Source organism: Tamandua tetradactyla, chromosome 16 (genome assembly GCF_023851605.1).
Source record: "Tamandua tetradactyla isolate mTamTet1 chromosome 16, mTamTet1.pri, whole genome shotgun sequence".
Taxonomy (NCBI): Eukaryota; Metazoa; Chordata; class Mammalia; order Pilosa; family Myrmecophagidae; genus Tamandua; species Tamandua tetradactyla.
This window is the reverse complement of record NC_135342.1, coordinates 17,434,810-17,444,794: the sequence shown is the minus strand read 5'-3', so window position 1 is coordinate 17,444,794 and position 9,985 is coordinate 17,434,810. Positions and strand designations below refer to the sequence as shown.

Here is a 9,985-nt window from a genome sequence, read left to right as displayed (position 1 = left end):
TACTTTTAATCTCTCATAGAGGATTCCAGCAAGTGGAGTTAAGACCCACCTTGAGTGTAGGTTACATCTCCATGGAAACAACCCAGTCAAAAGGCCCCACCAGCAAAAGGCCCCCCCGGGGCGGGTTAAAGGAACATGGCCTTCAAGCACGAAGCCTTGAGGCTTGCCCTTATGAAACTTAGTTCTGTAATAGCAAACTGAGCCTTCTTAGGTATGCTGCTGAGTCATCTCCAGAAAATCTTGGCTATTGTTCAAATGTGGTCTCTCTTTAAGCCAAACTCTGGCCTTCCCCCTTATGTGGAACACAATTTCCAGGGATATAAGCCTGGCCCTGGCATTATGGGACATAAGTTCCAAAGATGAGCTTGGCCCTAGCGTCATGGATTAGTTGACCAAAATGGGGAAAATAAACACGTTTCAATGTCTAAATCTCTGTTCTGGAGGAATCAGAGTACCTGATGCATGGAATGGAAGCATGTAAGTGTGGCCCAATCTTCTGGTGGTGCTTAAGGGATTCAAAAGCAACCTGAATGGGACCACGAAAACGTCACCCGTGAAACTGGCAATGAAACACCAAGGACTTCTAGTGGTGAATGAGAGACCAATAACAAATTGGTCCTCATAGCTGAGGGAACGACCAAAAGGGAGGAAATTGATAAATTTTATAGAGATAGTGTCTGTGGACTCCTCAGAGCCAAAAACAAGAACCACCATAAAAATACCCATGTCCTACCTCCTCTTTGCACTCCCTCTGAGTTTCCCCCTTGATAGCTTTTTAAATTTAAAAAAAGGATTTAAAATCACCTCCAGGGAAGTTGACTTAGTCAATTAAGCCTCCGGTTCCTTACCTTTGACAAGATACAAAATAAAACCTATCGACGCTAAACTTGTCCCTACAAGATGGACAAACCACGGTCCGATAGGAGTCACACTAACTTTCTTTTTATTTCTGTAACAATTGTTTTCCATTCCTAGAAGCCTGAAGGTATTTTCCTTGCACGTGATCTGACTTGCTTTTCTGCAGCAAACCTCTGGCGTCCTGCATAAAATGCTGTGGTCTGCACTGGATTCCTGTTTGTCTCCAGCAGTTCCCAGCTCCTTCACTTGCTAGAGACGCTGTGTCTGAGCGTTCTGGGCCTCGGGGCCCCCGGGCCCCCGGCCCCCGCTCTGGGGCTCACATCTAGTTCATTCTCAGCGTCCATGATCGAGCCTAACACAGCGCTTTCCAGTCCCGAGGGTCTCCCTCCGCGGGCGCTGGGCTCGAGCCGGGCCACCTGGGAGCAGCAGTCGCCTCCCCAACACGCGCAGCCAGGGGCAGACCCAGCGAGCTGCGAATGCCTCGGTCCCGCCAGCCCGGAGCCGCCCGGCCCTCTCTAGCCCAGACGCGGGGAGGCGCGCGGGTGGGGAGCGAGGGGGCTGTGCCACCCCCATCCTGTTTCCTCAGGTGGCCCGCAGGTCCCTCCCGCTGGGGCGGCCGTCCGGTCCCGAGCAGGTCCAGTCTCCACCCTTTCCCCGGCCGCCCCCGGGCGGAGAGGGTCCCCAGTCGTGGACTGGAGGAGACCCGGTGAGCGCGGGGTGCACCCTCGCCGGGGTGTCCTGGGAGGGATGCGCGCTGGGCGGGGGCGCTAGGCGGGGCCTGGGCGGGAGGGTCCTCGGTGGGGCGGGGCCTGGAGGGGAGGGCGGCCGCGGGGAGGGGCCTCAATGGGTTCGGCCCCCGCTGGCGTCTGTGCCGGGGCGGAACAGTGCAGAGGGCTGCGGGCGGAAGCCGGAAGGATGCTGAGCAGCTGGAGGGTGGCCGGCGGTGGACGCGTAGAGGGCCGGGACTTGGCGCCGGCGCTGCTGAAGCTGGTGACTGTAGGGTGCGGCTGTGCCGGGGCCGGAAACACCCCGGGCCTTTTCGCGGCCAGGTGAGCGCCACTTTCTTAGGGGACCTGAGATTTGGGAGCCGGATTTAGGTAGCTCTGAAACTCGCAGCCCCACACCTCGGGTGTCTGGACGTCCCTGGCCTGCTATCCTGTTCCCTCCCTGGTCTGTTAATTTCAGGAGAGCGCCCAGATGCGTGGTTTAGGTCTAGATGTCGTGCTCGGGACGGCTTCATCGCGCCCTGCCCTGCAGCATCGCAGCGGGCGTCACTGCCTTGGCTGCAGTCTCCACAGGCTCAGGCCACACGCCCTGGGTGGAATCGGTGAAAACCTGGGGACGCCACTGGGGAGTCTGTTCGGCCATATTCCACCAGCCTGGAGAGCTGCTGGGGCAAGTCACTTAAAAATCTGATGCTTTTTCGAATTGTAAACCAGTGCTTCTCAAAGGGTGACTGGGAGCCAGTAGTATCAGGGTCACCTGAGACCAGGCTAAAAGTGCAAGTTCTTTATCCCCACCTCAGACGTGAACCATAAACTCTCGAGGTGGGTGGGCCCAGCAAGCCTTGTCTTGAGCAAACCTTCCAGGTGTTTGTGGTGCTCTATGTAAGACCCATTGCCCTAAAACATCAGAGCACTGGAGGACTGTGAGCTGGGGGTGGGGACAGGACAGGTGCCCCTCGATGCAGATGCAGCAGCCATGGGATCTCACATCCCTGTGAGGTAGGTAATATTATCTATATTTCACAGATGAAGCAGGGGTCATGCAGGTCATGCAGAAAATACGTAACTTTTCCAAGGTCACACAGCTAGGCAGAGGGGGCGCTGGAATTCAGACCCAGGCCTTGAGGCTCCAGAGCTCCCCCTTCCTGGGAGGTTAGCTGTGAGAGGAGGGGCTGGAGCCCAGAGGTGCTGAGGCTCACCGAGACGGGTTTCCGGAATCCTGATCTGCCAAGTGCATGGTCATGTCTCCCCTGCTTCCCCTTTGTCTGAGGGCTTAGGGACAAGGGCACAGGACCTGATGTGCTGGGCATGGGGTGGGAGGGCAGGAGCCGGACACCAGGGTTCGAGACCCCCTCTTCCAGCCCCCTGTGGGACTGACTATATGGACGCTGCTCTCAGACAACTGGGGGCTCAGGGGCCTTGAAGGGTCACCTCTGGCCTGATGGGCATGCCAAAGGGGGATCAGGGCCCACCCTGTCCCAGGCCCCTTCCGAGACTGCTTCTGAGGGAGGGTGTCTGAGCTGTACTACCCTGCTGCAGTATTTCTTAACCTCATGGGGGGCTGTCCTGTAACCCCTGTCCCAGTTGTGACAACGAGAACTGTCTCCAGACACTGCCAGATGCCCGCTGGAGGGGAAGGATAGTGGTCCAGTTTGGGAAGTCCTGCCCTGAGGTTAGCGTCCCTGGGTTTCCAGCCTGGTCATTCCCTTGGGTTCAAGGGTGAAAGATGTCTTCATGCCCAACCCCACTGCAGGACAGGCAGCCCCTCCCTCAGGGCATGGCATGCCCCTTAGTGTCAATTTCGAAGGTACAAGTGACCTTTGCACCGGTTTCTGGACACTAGGCTGTGACGGAGAAGCTGGAGGTGCCTTTGGCTGCATCTGCAGGATGGGGGACCCCTCCCCACCTGCTTGAGCACCTAATGGAAGGTACCAGGCGGTGGGCCATGACTCGTTGGTGCTGGTGCAGGCTGGGCCTCTGCCTTCCCTGCGGTGCCCCCTGCCAGGCCCCTGCTGGGCATCCTCATACGTGTCCACTAAGGGCAGGCCGCAGGGCTTGGCAGTGTGGCTGGAGGGTCTATGTGCCTGGGCGGGGAGCGCTACGTCCTCGCCGCCCCTGCACTGTGCTCCGAGTGGGCAGCTGCATAGGGGAGCCCTATGCGCCCACTTGCCCGGCTGTGGCCCACGCATGAGTGGGTCCCTGCTGCAGCTGTTCCCAGCAGGAACCCGGCCATGGAGCCCCCTAGCCGAGCTCCAGCCAGGCGGCCTCATCTCTTTGCGGGGTGGATGTTTGTATTTCTCCTTGTGTTACATCCCTTCCTGCTTTGGTTGGATTATTTTCCTTGTTGATTTGTAGTTCATTTTTATACTCCCTGATTTTTCTGTTCTATAGGCTCCAAATATTTTCTCCTAATTCTCCTAATTTTGCTTGGTTTTTAAATTTGCTTTGGCATAGTGCCCACAGAGTATTTACATTTTATGAAGGCAAATCAATCATTTTATTTTCTTTCTGGTTCTTCCTTTCATTTTGTTTGTGGTTTGGTTTGTTTGTTTTTGAAGACTCCCTATCCAAGGCGTTAGAGGTTTAGGTGCCTGATTTAGGGGCAAAAATCTCCTGACTGTATCTTTTCTGCTCAGCTGCTGAGGGAGTCCTAGAGAAGGTGGACGCCTCTCTGTTCTTGTCGACAAGGCTGTGAAGTCCAGGTAATTTCCCAGGAGAGGCATTACCCCCACGTGAGCCTTGTCTAATTCATTAATTTATTAATTAATGAATTAATTTATAAATTAATTTATTTATTTATTGAGTATAACATTTCTTCAAAATGGTTATACCCCGTTTAGAAAGCTGATAAATCAAAATTTACAGATGTAACAAATCCCTCCATTTAAACATTGATTGCATGTATATATTTAATCAAACTCTTCTGTGCATTTGATTAAATTCATAAATGAATACATCAGATTCCTGTAATGTTTTAAATATACACAGACATTTACAATGATTACACAGTTAATCTTTCCACTTACACTAAAACTGATGATAAAAACCCAAATATCATGGATATTAATATATCACCTTGTTCTCTTTATTGCCCTTATACCTTCCCTTTGTTTTCCTAAGGTGGAAATAACTTCATTACTGATTCTGTGTTTTCCTAGGGCTTTATGATTCTCCACAAAACTAAGAAACCAGCTGGGGTCTAGGACCTGGGTTATCGTGGGATTGATTCCTGGTTGGCCAGTGGAACTGGCCATGCATTCCCAGGCAGCTCCGATCTGCATGCTGTGAGGGTGAGCCCCGTTTATTTTATTTTATTTTTTTGTGCCCCGTTTCATCACGACATTTTACTGGTTATGCTGTGAGGCTCTTATTTTCTATTTTTGAGACTTGGAGTCTTTCTCAGCAAGGAGGGAGTCTCAGTTTTGCTTGGCTGGTGGCATCTATTAGTGCAGCAACCTGGTTTCCTGATATATTTGGAAGCTCATTTGTTTCATACCTCAGTCTCAGTTGAACTAGTAGTGTCACCTAGAAGTTTCATCCCCTTGGGGATGAGGGAGTGGGTCTGCACAGCTACAGTTTCTTTAATTGTCCAGTTCTTAGAAAACCTTCTTGGCCTTCTTTTTAATTGGTTATTTTGTCTGACCACCTGTGCTTGTCAGCTGTTGAACCTTCCTTCTGCCTGGTTATTGTACACATACAGGTGCTGATAGAGTTTCTCTCTTCCGCATGTGGTTTCTCTTTTGTGCAGAACTGTTCTGACTTGCTTACAAATTTTCTTTCACTCTTTCCTGCTTGATCAGACTATAGACACTTCCCTACTTCGTGAAGTGGTGGATGTGAAAGAAACCTGGCTTTGTAGTCATACACTTCTACCTAGTAAAACAGATAAAAAAAGTTTCCGTAATAGGATTTATTTCATTCTTTATTGATCATAATTAATGTTATATGCTGCTTTTATTAATTCGTTATTGATTTTGTACATCTTTTATTAATTTTAACTTCTCTGATATAATGAACTCATAGCTTTTTGAAAATTTAACATCTAAGAAGATAATTATAACTCTGTATTACTGCTTTTTTAAATGGAATATTATTGAGATATATAATATATTCACGTGCCCTATAATCATCTGAGGTGTACAGTTAGTGGCTCACAGTATCACTAGGTCATCACAATTGATTTTTGAGCATTTTCATTATTCAAAAAAAAAGAATAAAGGTAAAAATGAAAAACAACACCCAAAACATTCCATAATCCCCCCCATTATTTATTTATTTTTTGTCTTTTTTCTTTTTCTTATTCATCCATCCTTACACTGGATAAAGCGAGTGTCAGTCACAAGGTTTTCACAAACATGGTCACACCTTAAAAACTCTACAGGTATTCAGTCATCGTCAAGAATCAAGGCTATTATAACTGTTCAGCAGTTTCAGGTATTTCCCTATAGCCACTCCAATACACCAGAACCGGAAGGGGATATCTGTATAATGCATACGAATAACCTCCAGAATAACCTCTCTACTCTATCTGAAATCTCTCAGCCATGGAAACATTATTTTACCTCATTTCTCTCTTCCCCCTTTTGGTCAAGAAGACTTTCTCATTCCCTAGATGCCAGATCCCAGCTCATTCCAGGATTTCTGTCCCATGTTGGTCAGGGAGGTTCTCGCCCCTGGGAGTCATGTCCCATGTAGTGGGGTTGGGGTATGGTGGTGAGTTCACCTGCCGAGTTGGCTTAGAGAGAGAGGACACATCTGAGCAACAAAAGTTCTTTATGAGTGACTTCTAGGCATAATTATAAGTGGCTTAGCCTATCCTTTGCAGGAATAAGTTTCATAGGTGCCAACTCCAAGATTGAGTGCCTGTCCTGCCAAGTTGGCAGCCCCCAGGCTTAAGAGAATATCAGGTCTTCCCTAGATGAGGAAGTTTAGTTTTTCCACCCTTTCCCCCAGTCTTTCAAGGGGACTTTGCAAATACTTTTTAATCAACTGCCCACATAACTGGAATATATTGGGGCATCATACTAACCTGTACAAAGTAACAAAATCTCATTTCCTGTTCAAGGTTCCATGTAATTATGGTTTTGGAATAAGCTGACCATAAAAGTTAGATTAGATAGTGTGCTACCAAAAGTATAAATTTTGCACCAAATAAACATCTTTTCCTTTGGTCTCACACGGAAGTTGAAGTTTGAAAATACAGCCAATATCATCTTTTACTGTTTAGTTTGCTTTCCCTTAGTCCTACCCTTATCAGCTGCATTGGTATCTCTAAATGAAGTCTGATCATTTTTTCAGTGTTTTTAATGGTTGCTATATGGGATAATGCTGACTTTCATAGCTCTAGCTCTGATTCTTTGGTGTCACACAAATACCCAAAGTTTCAGGAAATGACCGGGTTATACACAAAGAGCTCAGCATCTCAGAATTTAGAAAGAACAATTACAACCTGGAATGGATTTGACTGCTGTACATGCTTGCAGTGTGGGAACCTTTACAATAGGCCTTCACCTGATATCCTATGCTCTCTAATCCAGTTCTCAGAGTTTGCACATTATAGTCAGTCCATGTTAGTGTGGCATAATAATATTTGTATTTTCCTTTCTGGCTTATTTCATTCAATATACTCTCCTTAAGGTTCATTCACCTAGTTTCAGGCCTCACAACCTCATTCCTTCTTCCAGCCACTCAGTAGTCTATTGTATGTAAACATCACAGCTTCCCCTTCCATTCCTTACCTCCATCCATTGCAAATCTTGAACACTGCTGCCGCCATAAACACCAGTGTGCAAATGTCCTTTCCTGTCCCACTCACAATTAAGTATACACCTAACTGTAGGGTTGCATCATCATGGCAACCCACCCCCCCAGCCTCCTGTGGAACCATTACACTGGCCTCCAAGGAGGGCAGAGAGAGGAGAAACCTCTCATTTCCCTTCCGACAGTGAATAGGTACAACTGTTTCCATATTTTCTCCTACACTTGAATCTCTGTTCAGTTTTAAACAGTTTTATTAGACATCATACAGCCCGCCTAAGTAAAAAATCTGGTTCCTAGTATAATCATATAGCAATGCTTTTACCACCACAATCTATATGAAAACATTTCCATTTCTTCTGCAAAGAATCCCATACCCTTCCCCCATATCCCCTGCTTGGTGAGATTTAGCTTTGGAATATTGCCTTTGTTACATTCACTGGAAGGATATCACAATGTCACCTGAATTATAGACTGTAGTGTGCACTGATTTTATGTTTCCTGTAGGCCATCCATTTTCATCGCCTTGCACTGCGACATTCATTTGTTCCCCCTCATGTAAAAAACATTCTTATATTTGTACATTTAATCACCATCAGTGTCCACTGTAGGCATCACTAAATTTTACCTTCCCAGGCCTATCCTCTATCTTTCCTTCTGCTGTCATATGTACCCTCATCCCTTCTCCCTCAACCATACTCGCACTCAGCTTCATTCAGTGTACTTACAATATTGTGCTACCATCAGGTAGTATTGTGCTAGCCATTTCTGAATTTTTATAGTCATTCCTTTTGAACGTTCTATACTCCTTCAGCATAACCCTCTTTTAATCTCCTGATAACCTGTGTTCTAAATTTTAATTCTCAAAGTTTACTCATTAATGTAATGTTAGCTCATATTAGTGAACATAACGTCCTCAAGGTCCATCCACATTGTTGCATGCTTTATGACTTTATTCTGTCTTACTGCTGGATAATATTCCACTGTATGTATATACCATACATAGCTTGCTTAGCCACTTGTCCATTGATGGACACTTGGGTTGTTTCCATCTCTTGCAATCATAAATAATGCTGCTATAAACATTGGTGTGCAAGTGTGCATTTGTGTCCTTGCCTTCAGTTCCTCTGAATATATACCTAGTAATGGGATTGTTGGATCATACGGCAGTTCTATACTTAGCTTCCTGAGGAACTGCCAAACTGCTTTCCAGAGCAGTTGCACCATTTTACATTCCCACCAACAGTGGATAAATGTGCCTCTTTCTCCACATCTTCTCCAGCACTTACTGTTTTTAGTTTTTTGATAGTGACCATTCAAGTAGGTGCCAGATGGTATCTCATTGTGTTTTTGATTTGCATTTCCCTTATAGCCCAGTAATGTTGAGCATGTCTTCATATATTTTTGAGCCATATGTATTTTCTCTTCATAAAAATGTCCATGTCTTTTACCTATATATATATATATATATATTTTTTTTTTTTTTTTTTCCCATGGGCAGGTGCTGGGAAATGAACCTGTGTCTCTGGCACAGTAGGTGAGAACTCTGTCTGCTGAGCCACTGTGGCCCTCTTTTGTCTGTTTTTAAATTGGGTTGTTTGTCCTTTTGTTGTTGAATTGTGGGATGTCTTAATATATTCTGGATATTAAACGGTTATCTGATATGTGGTTTCCAAATATTGTCTCCTATTGTGTAGGCTGCCTTTTTACTTTCCTGACAAAATTCTTTGATGCACAGAAGTGTTCACTTTTGAAGAGATCCCATTTTTCTAGTTCTTCTTTCATTGCTTGTGCTTTGTGTGTAAGGTCTATGAAACCACCACCTATCACAAGATCTTTACGATATTTTCTTCTAAATGTTTGATGGTCTTAGCTCCAATGTTTAGGCCTTTGATCCATTTCAAATGTATATTTTTATTGAGCAATTTTCACATATACACAGTCCATCCATAGTATACAATCAGTGGCTCACAATATCATCACATAGTTGTGTATTCATCACCATGATCATTTTTAGAACATTTGCAGTACTCCAGAAAAAGAAATAAAAAGAAAAAAGAAAAAACTCATGTCGCATGTGCCTGTAGTTTTATGTCTTCATAAGAGTTGGGAAATTTTCATTGATTATTTCCTCCATTATTATTTCTGCACCTTTTCCCTTCTCTTCTCTTTCTGGGACACCCATAGTATATATATCTGTAAACTTCATGTTGTCTTTCAGTTCCCTGAGACCCTGCTCAATTATTCTATTTTTTCCCTATCTGTTCTTTTGTGTGTAGAATTCCAGATGTCCTGCCTTCTAATCCTTTCTTCTGCCACTTCAAATCTTCTGCTGTATGTTTTTTCATTCCCAGAAGTTTTGCCATTTGTTTTTCAAGCTTCCAAGTTCTTCTGTGTGGACACCCTGTGTCTTCTTTATATCTTTTTCCATATTCTCCTTCAACTCATTAAATTGATTTAGAAGATCTGTTTTGACATCATTAATTAGTAGTTTCAATTCCTGCATCTCATTGAAGTGTTAGTTTGTCCCTTTGGTTGGGTCATACCTTTGTTTTTCCTGGTATGAGTTGTGATTTTTGCTGGTATTGAGGCATTTGATTTTCTTGCTTAGTTTATTCTAGAGGTCATTTTAATCTCTTTTGCCT

The 9,985-nt window shown here is 45.5% G+C and overlaps 1 long non-coding RNA gene across 1 annotated transcript; it reads left to right on the top strand.

Moving 5' to 3' along the window:
- Window positions 1-1,770: 1,770 nt before the first annotated feature.
- Window positions 1,771-5,138, top strand: LOC143660198 (uncharacterized). Its single transcript, XR_013163879.1, has 3 exons — window positions 1,771-1,907; window positions 4,220-4,285; window positions 4,742-5,138. It is a non-coding gene; the product is annotated as an uncharacterized LOC143660198 (long non-coding RNA).
- The last annotated feature ends 4,847 nt before the right edge of the window (window positions 5,139-9,985 follow it).